Below are 9687 nucleotides of genomic sequence, written 5' to 3' on the forward strand. Positions count from 1 at the left end.
TCAGCCCCTTACCTACACCTTCAGCCATCAACAAGTTAACCATCATCAGGATTCAAGTCTGTCTTCCAGTCCTAAAGAGGTAGGTGATCAAGGTGAAGGTGACCAAATGGAGACTGAGATAGTGTCTATAGGACAAACTTCAACACCTAGAAGCCGAGGCAAGAGGAGCAGAGCTTCAACCTCATCAGAGGTACCTCCTGATGCGTTCCAGATCATTCTGGAGAGGATTGATGGACTCAGAGAGGTCTAGAATGAGCATACTGACAAGATGGTAGCACTTCAGGATCAGCTCAACATACTTTCAGCCAAGTTTGACTGCTTCAACACCCAATAGTGACCCTTTGGTTTGTTTCCATGTGCTGCTTGTAGGCTTTTATGGTTTGTACCATGCTTTGCAGCCTTTATGTTATGTTGTCTAATAATTCTAGCTAAATTTTATGCATTTTCTTTAAGTTTTCTCACTCTTGTGCCCTTGTAAGATTTTGTTCCTAGATGCATATACTTTATGTATTGTGCATTGGTTGAGTGTTGGGCATGCAAGTGATTTGCATTGAGCTTATTGGCTTGTATGTCCAAATGTTCATTCCAAGTGTGAATGAGCATTGTGGTCACTATTTTTTAGTGATTGCCTATTTGGTCAAGCCATGGTTTATTTCTCATTCCATTTTGCTTAATCACATGGTGCTTGTCTCATATGCAATTACAAGTTTTTCTACATACAATGATGATACTATGTTGTTATGTTTCAGGAGATTCTTGTTCATATGATTCAAGATCTTATTAGATTCTAGAGTTAGGTGTGAGTGAGTTTTGTTCAACTGTTCCCAACTCACATGTTAAATCTAGAGTTTGTTTTAGGGTTTTGTCATGGAATAGCCAAAGGGGGAGAATGTAAGGTTGAATTTTATCAACCATCTTGTTGGCTTTATTCCGTGCCAAATTTGCTTGTATTTTAGCAATTAGTAACCCTGTATTTAGGTAGGAATCATGTAAGGGTAGTGAGTGAGAGAGTGTGAAGAAATGCTCAAGATTGTGCAAGGATGCAGAGACTCTTCAAATTCCTCTACTTTCTTCCTCCCATTGTCAAATCCTTGAGAGGTTCATTACCAAAACCTTTTCTCACCCTACCCACATCTGTGAGAAGGCCATTTGGTGTCTGGGAAGTAGTTAAGAAGGGACCAATTTCATATTGGTTGATGCTATGGTCAAGTAGCGGAATTCGGTAAGCTAAAGAAGAAATAGGTTCAGCGTAACCTCATTGGAGTAGGACCTTAGAGGGCTTAGGTGCATTGGGTAGATTAGGCTTGGAGGGTCTTCTGCTGTTCATGTATCCCAACTACATTCTTTAGTGGATTGTTTATTGCTTGGAGGGCAGAGGAGAGGTTTTACACTGAGGGCTTCGGTTTCCTCTTCGATAACACATCGTATATTGTCCTTGTGTTTGCATCTCTCTTCCCTTAATCTTTTCCATTTCATTTCTGCTGTGGATGTGGTTTTATTTGGTTTAGATTTTCTATCAATTCTATCTTAAGTTTAAGTTCATATTCCGCACACTAATTGTTTGACATTAAGCTTGAATTGGTAATTTGTAAATTGAGGGTCTAAATATTCATAGTGTTTTATACACTAATTGAACTTTCAATCAGCTTGTCCCTTGATGTTGTTCTTGTCTCATCTACAATTGTGTCAAAGATGTGAAAGCTGATGTCGATGAAGGTGTTCTCCTTAAGCTCCATGAGAAAGATAGCTCTAGCATTGTTCATTGTAGTCAGCTTCCTTATGGGGTACAAGTTGAACATCATGATGGTGGTTAGACACCTTATGTCAGCTGGGAAGGCATTAGTGTTGAGGCATCTCCCCTCTCTAACACCACCAATATGAGATTGGACAGTTTCTATGGATAGCATCCTGTCCTTGTAATTGGTGAAGTCATGGTCATCTAAACTTTCAAGCCCTAGCACCTCATCTATATCACCCGCATCTATAGTGAATTCCATTCCTCTTATCCAACAATTTATCTCACCCTCTTTTAGCACAGCATTTGCATAAAACTCCCTAATCAAAAGGTCACACACTCCTGGTAAGTCACTCAACAACTTATCCCAACCTCTGCCCTTAAAACATTTGGGAATAAAAGTGTCCTTCAAATCCACTAAGTCCACAAATCTTTCTTGAATGATTGTTGCCTTTATGTTGTACTCTTTGTATCTCTCAAAGTGTTGAGTAGATCTGTACTTGGAGTTGTCCATTTTTAGCCTTTTATCACCCTTCTTGGCAGTGGTTTTCTTCTTGGTAGGAGTCATCTGCATAGCATAAAAGGCCAAAAAAACATAGCACAATAAATGGAAATTCAAACATTAGTAATAGGTTAGTATAACTGAAAAGAACATGAACTATACCATTATTCAATCCATATTCAATTGAGATTCAGACATTGAAAGAGATAGCTCAAATCAGAAAAGGATAGAACAACCTATCAACAATACTTATGCATAACACATTGTGACAACAAGCACAACAACTCAAACAAGAACACTCTAGGGCACAATCCCAAGCACAGACTTCAACATGCAATAATTAGTTGTATTGACGTAGTGAATACCACATTCATCCAAAAGATAGCATATGTCTATGAGACATATCTTAATGAGTATGAGATGTTCAAACCAACACAGAGCAGACAAAATCCTCAAGGCAGAAGCAACACACATGATATCAATAATCAATAGCAACTAAAAAATAACCAACCATTTAAGCTTAACCATTTTGAACCAAACATACTCACAAATAGAGTATATCATAGTAAACCCAAACAAATAGCATATGACAATGAGACATATTATCATGGGTATGAGATTTACCAACCAACATAGATCCGTTTACAAACTCAAACAATGAAATTAAAACATGATAACAACCATATTTAGCATCCTAGAAACAAGGTCAAACAAACCCAAACAACCAAACTCAACAAACATGAACCCATATCTAAAACTACAGATATCACAAAACAAAACCACAACTCACAGATTCAAGAAAATAAAACCATAATCATGAAATGTTAAGTGAGAATAAGAAAACCCATACCTTTTTCTTGAAGATTGAAGTAGATATGATGAAGAAAATGGTGGATTTGTGAGTGAGACACAGTAAGAGTGTGAGAGAGACAAACAAAGAAGACAATGAATAGTCAGAAATGTTCGAGGGAAAAACTGAAAAGTTTTAAAAATTGTCCTTAAAGTGCAAAACACGTGATTTTCGCAACTGAGTCAAGTCGCGTGCAAGTCGCCAGGGCCAGTTGCCAGAACATTTAAGATAAAAATTTTGAAAAATTTTCTATGTATTTTTCGCGACTGGAAGTTCTACTCGTGAGTGAGTCGCGAAGTAAGTTGCGAAAATCTCTGAGCACCCCTTGCGACTGGAACCTCCACCCGCGAACAAGTCACTAAACTGAGCCACAAGAAACATAAAAACCCAAAATTTGAAAAATATTCTAAGTATTTTTCACGACTGGGACATTGACTCGCCAGTGAGTCGCGAAAAATCTCTGTGTGGGCTCGCGACTAAGGCATGCGACTGGACCAACTTGCGAGTGAGTCGCTAGATCAAGGCAACACTATTTTTGAAGAATTTGACAATTTTTGCAAAAAAAAATACTTTCCAAAAATAGCTAAAACACTCAAAAATCTTTTTGTGTTCGATCAACAAAGATTGAGCATGTGAAAACACATTTAATCAAGTACAATCACACAAATGAATATGGCATTCATTGAACATAGACTTGTGTGAAGTGTGTGGGTATAAAAAATGAGATAGTTCTCAGTCTAATGTGAAGCTTAAATGATCAATTCAACCAAGACATACACAATTAGCACTAGATAATGTGACCCATCTCAATTATAGAAATATGCATATATGACCTCCCACAAAACTTGATTACATAACTTGTGAAACTTTTCATTTGGCTCCATATACATCATATAATTTGATCTTTTTGAATCAATACATCTCATTGTGAGATCGATGCCTGAAATTTTTGATATTTCAATTTGATGAGTTAGCCTTTGGCTTTTTAGGCATCATACATTTTATTTTACGTCTCTTTCACTTTTTCCTAGTCAAATACTAGTATGTGTGACAGAATTTTGCAGCTCAATATCTCTTTTTTATTTGGAGATTTACATTTGGTGAGCTCTTTAAGCAAAAACAATAAAGTAAATGAGTGGGAAGATATATAGGCACAAGTTTATGCATGTCTCAAAATCAACAATATCATTGACTACTCATTCATGACAAGTTTGAAGATCTATTTACAACAGTCACATAGATGTCAAGAGTTTTCCCACAATGATATAAGTGCATAGGGAACAAGCTACGCTCGTAAATGCACAAGGCCATTAGTACAAAGGTACAAGGCGAAAAATGTTTTGAGACAAAACTCAACGATGTTGATCAAACCTTTTGATTTTCTACTTTTTATGCATTTTTGGATTTTTGACTTAGAAACAAGAAAAGATTGATAAAAAACAACAATGAAAAAAAATTAAAACAAAGGCAGACAAAACAAATAATTTTTCAACTCAAACTTGCAAAAAACACACAACCAAGCATAGTCACACAACATAGGAAGTATTAATGCATGGATATGTTGTAATGCTTATGCATGAGTACCCTTCTTCACCCACATGTCATGTGCATTTGGGGTGATATCCCTATAGGATTGGGTACGAGAGTTAGGGCTTTCAAACCTTCTTGTGAAGCTTTCCAAGCAAGTGGTGAATGCACCGATCATCTTCATCACGTCCATCACACCAGGATCATCATTTCGACCTCTTGATGACTCAACAACCCAAGTCCCCTTGTCATTTCTTGGTCCTCTTGACCTTTAATCACTTGCATTCTTCAATGCTCTAAGCTTATGACAATTGGGTCAGGTGTGTCCTTGAAGTCCACAATGATGACACACATAGTTCATTTTAGGACCTCTTTGAGATTAAGGAAGTGATTTTGCTTTGGCTTTAGACCTGACCACTGATTGGTTATGGGTTTATTCTACACCATTTGGTCAGCCACAATCTTTTCCTTGTCAACCTTTTCCTTTTCCATGGTAGGGACAACTACAACCGGCTTTTTGGCCTTCACAAACTTCACTTCTTTGGAGATATTCATAGCTGAACTACTTTCTCTAGTATTCATAGCTGAACTACTTTCTCCCTAATCCGATTTTGTCGGTGAAGGGTTTTTGATGAGAGAGGACATCATCAAGCCTTTTTTATGGATACTCGCTCTACCTTGGCATTTGCTTGAACTACCTCAAGCTCAGGGAATTTCACCTTGGTGTAAGCTTCGGTTAGCTCACCATTTAGCGCCTCAATCTCACACTTGGTCTCCTTGTATCTCACTAGGAGACTTCAATAGTCCTCCCTTGCTTTCTTCATCTTCTTTACAGCTGCCTTGGCCACCCTTGCATACTATCCTGACTTCCCAAGGAGTGAGTTATAATTCTGTTAAAGATTGGTTGTATCTTCATCTTCTTCAGCATCCGATTCTTCTACAATTCTCATGGATTCCTCATCATTATGCTCCCCAAGTTCTTGCACAAGCATATTCAAGTCCTATGAAGACTCAACATGAGCAATAGTCATAAATGCTGAGAAATTTCATTCTTCATCACAGCTATCCTCCGAATCAGAGGTGGAGGAATCTGAGTCATTGAGAGTGGTGGCATACGCCTTGTTCTTCGATCTCAAATAGTTGGGGCATTCCTTTTTGAAATGGCCATGCCCATTACACTCAAAACAAGTGACTCCTTGAGTAGATTGGGACTCCTTCCCTTCTCTCCTTTTGAAGTCCTTCTCCTTTCCGAAACTCATGAATTTTCCTTTATCATCAAATTGCCCACTGTTCTTGAACTTTAGAAATTTGCGGAAATTCTTGGCAAGATAGGAAACATCCTTTTCGACTACATCCTCATCCGATGAGCCATGAGCTTCTACTCTTTCATTTATCATCTTAAGAGCAAGTGATTTGCTCTTTCTTTGGTTTGGCAACGAAAGCTCATATGTTTGGAGAGAATCAATCAGCTCTTGGAATTTGATTTCATCAAGGTCTTTGCTCTCCTCAATTGCAGTCACTTTTGCATGGAAGCTCTCTGGCAATGAACAAAGAATTTTCCTTACTACCTTGGAATCCTCCTTTTTCTCTCCCAAATTAAACTAGTCGATGACCATTTCATTCAGCTTACTATAGAAAGAGTCAAAGGACTCATCCTCACTCATTCTGAGCTCCTCAAATCGGGTGATCAGCATCTGTAACTTCATATCTTTTACTTTCTTTGTTCCCTCGTAAGTGGTCTCCAATATTTGCCAAGACTCCTTGGCAATGGTAATGTGAGAAATCCAATGAAACTCATCTGGTGACACACCATAAAAAATAGCATTAAGTGCTTTGCTATTAGCATTTGACGCCATGAGGTCTGTCTTATCCCATGTGGATTTGGCTACCTCCAGCCTTGTCCAACCTATTTCAACTCCATCCCAAAGAGCCTCATCTATAGAGCACAAAATTCTCTCATCCGCACCTTCCAAAAGGCATAGTTGCTACCATCAAAATATGGTGGATCATTTAGAGATTGAGACGGGTCCATCTCAATATGGCGTCAAGCATCACACTAAGGTAATAAAACCAAAATAAGTGTACCCACTCTGATACCAATTGAATGTTTAATATGTGTATAAAACACTATGAACGTTTAGACCCCCAATTTCCAAATTATCAATTCAAGCTAATTATCAAACAATTAATGTGCAAAATATGAACATAAGCATATAATAAAATTGATAAACAATCTAAACCAAATAAAATCACATCCACAGCAGAAATCAAATGCCAAAGATTAAGGGAAGAGAGATGTAAACACAAGGACAACACAACGATATGTTATCGAAGAGGAAACCGAAGCCCTCAGCATAAAACCTCTCCGCCACCCTCCAAGCGGTAAATAATCCACTAAAGAATATAGTTGGGATATATGAACAGCAAAAGACCCTCCAAGCCTAATCTACCCAGTGTACCTAAGCCCTCCAAGCTCCTACTCCAACGAGGTTACGCCGAACCTATTTCTTTTTTAGCTTACCAAATTCTGCTACAACCCATAGCATCAACCAATATTAATTGGTTCCTTTCGAATTGCTTCCCAAAGCACCAAAAATCCTTCTCATAGATATGGGTAAGGTGAGAAAAGGATTTGGTTAAAGAACCTCGCAAGGAAGTAACAATGGAGTGGGTGAGAGTTAAGGAATTTGTAGATTCACTATGTGAAGCTTATGGATGAGTCAATCTTGTTTTTCTCTAGGGTTTCTCTCTCAAAATTCTCTCTGGAAGCTCTCAATATTTCATGGGTATAAGGGGTATTTATACTAGAGTGAGAAAGGAATGCGAAGAGTTAGTTTTTCCATAACAGAGTGGACTGGCAACTTGGCCTCGCAACTTGACTGAGTCACGAGTCCAAGCCGCGAGCTAACTGAATGGCTAGTTTGGACTTTTCTTCCTGTAGTGCTACAGCTGGCATGACGGTTTAGCTTCTCTGCATGCTTCACTCGTGTGCATCTTTTGGTAGCTCGCAAGCCGCGAGTCACCCACGAGATCCAGCCGCGAGTCCCTGCTTCATTACACAGTCTTGAGTATTTCTTCACACTTTTTCACACACTACCCTTACATGATTCCTACTTAAATATAGGGTTACTAATTGCTAAATTATAAGCAAATTTGGCACGGAATAAAGCCAACAAGATGGTTGATTAAATTCAACCTTACACAAACAAACATCAATATCATGCACATCGGAATAGTAAATAAGACAAGATATGATAACCTAGGAAAACCAATGAAACAAACTAGTTTTACAATAAAAAACCTCGGGGAAACCTTCCCAAAAAGCAATCCACTATAATAAAGAGAAGCTTTAGATCTAGTACTAAACCTTTGTCCCTAGACTCTATAATCCCAGTAGATGAACTTACAGCAGAAACCTTCTACCACTTTAGAACCTTTGAACTCTCTAGTATATGAACGCCACCAATGATGCACAGATTCCAGTACGTGACTAAATCCAGCAACTTGAAAATGTTGTTGTTGGCTGCAAAGTTCTTCACTTCATCAACAATGAAGATCAAGAAGCACTTGGTTACAAAACCCTAAGGTGCAAAGATGCAGTAACTTCTCATAGAGAGGATAAAAATGCTAGGTCACTTTCTGCATGTGTTCTCTATTGTATAACGGCCTCTAAAATAAGCCTTATATATGTCTAGGGTTGTGAGAAAAGAAACCCTACACATATGTCATCATGAGTCAAAAATCAAATCTGGAAATTTTGATTTCGTAAATCTCGACAGATTCAACTTCTGTTGAGCTTCACTCTTAAGTCTCAATAGATACTGTTCCTATCAAGGTGTTTGTCAAACTTTAATGAATAACTTTTCTTCACTTTTTTCTTGGTCCAATCTTCGTGGCTTTAATACTTGGATTGAACAACATGTTTCTTGAAGTACTAAACCCATCCTAGATCTACCCAATTACAAGTAAAGTGCATTTTGTCAAAGGATTAGCCAATTACATAAAATATGTCCCTAACAGTCTCCTCCATTAGCAATCTATGACAAAACCATTGTAAGATTGAATTTAATCAATTATTTTGTTGGCTTTATTCCATGCCAATTTGTTTGTAATTCAACATTTAGAAACCCTGTATTTATGTGGGAATCATGTAAGGGTAGTGTGTGGGAGAGTGTGAAGAAATGATCAAGAATATGCACTGAAGCAGGGACTCATAACTAGATCTCGCGGGTAGCTCGCGACTGGCAAGCTGCCAGATGGTGCACACGAGTAAAGCATGCAGAGAAGCTGAACCGTCATGCCAACTGTAGCACTGTAGGACAAAAAGTCCAGACTGGCCATTCAGTTAGCTCGTGGCTTGGACTTGCGACTCAGTCAAGTCGCAAGACCAAGTTGCCATACCACTCTATTTGGGAAAAACTGACTCTTCGCACTCCTTTCTCACTCTAGTATAAATACTCCTTATACCCACGAAATATAGAAAGCTTCCAGAGAGAATTTTGAGAGAGAAACCTAGAGAAAAATAAGATTGACTCATCCACAATCTTTACATAGTGACTCTTCAAATTCCTTTACTCTCACCCTCTCCATTGATACATCCTTGAAAGGTTCTTAGCCAAATCCTTTTCTCCCGTACCCACATCTGTGAGAAGGCTTTTTGGTGCTTGGGAAACAGTTTAGAAGCAATTTCATATTGGTTGATGCTATGGGCTATAGCGAAATTCGGTAAGCTAAAGAAAAAATAGGTTCGGCGTAACCTTATTAGAGTAGGAGCTTGGAGAGCTTAGGTACACTGGGTAGATTAGGCTTGGAGGGTCTTCTGCTGTTCATGTATCCCAACTTGATTCTTTAGTGGATTATTTACAGCTTGGAAGGTGGCAGAGAGGTTTTACACCGAAGGCTTCGGTTTCCTTTTCAATAACACATCGCTGTGTTGTCCTTGTGTTTGCATCTTCTTCCCTTAATCTTTGCCATTTAATTTTTGCTGTGAATATGATTTTATTTGGTTTGAATTGTTTATTAATTATGTGTTAAGCTTATGTTCATATTCCGTAAATTAATTGTTTGATATTA

The sequence above is a fragment of the Quercus robur genome, chromosome 5 (genome assembly GCF_932294415.1).
Source record: "Quercus robur chromosome 5, dhQueRobu3.1, whole genome shotgun sequence".
NCBI lineage: Eukaryota > Viridiplantae > Streptophyta > Magnoliopsida > Fagales > Fagaceae > Quercus > Quercus robur.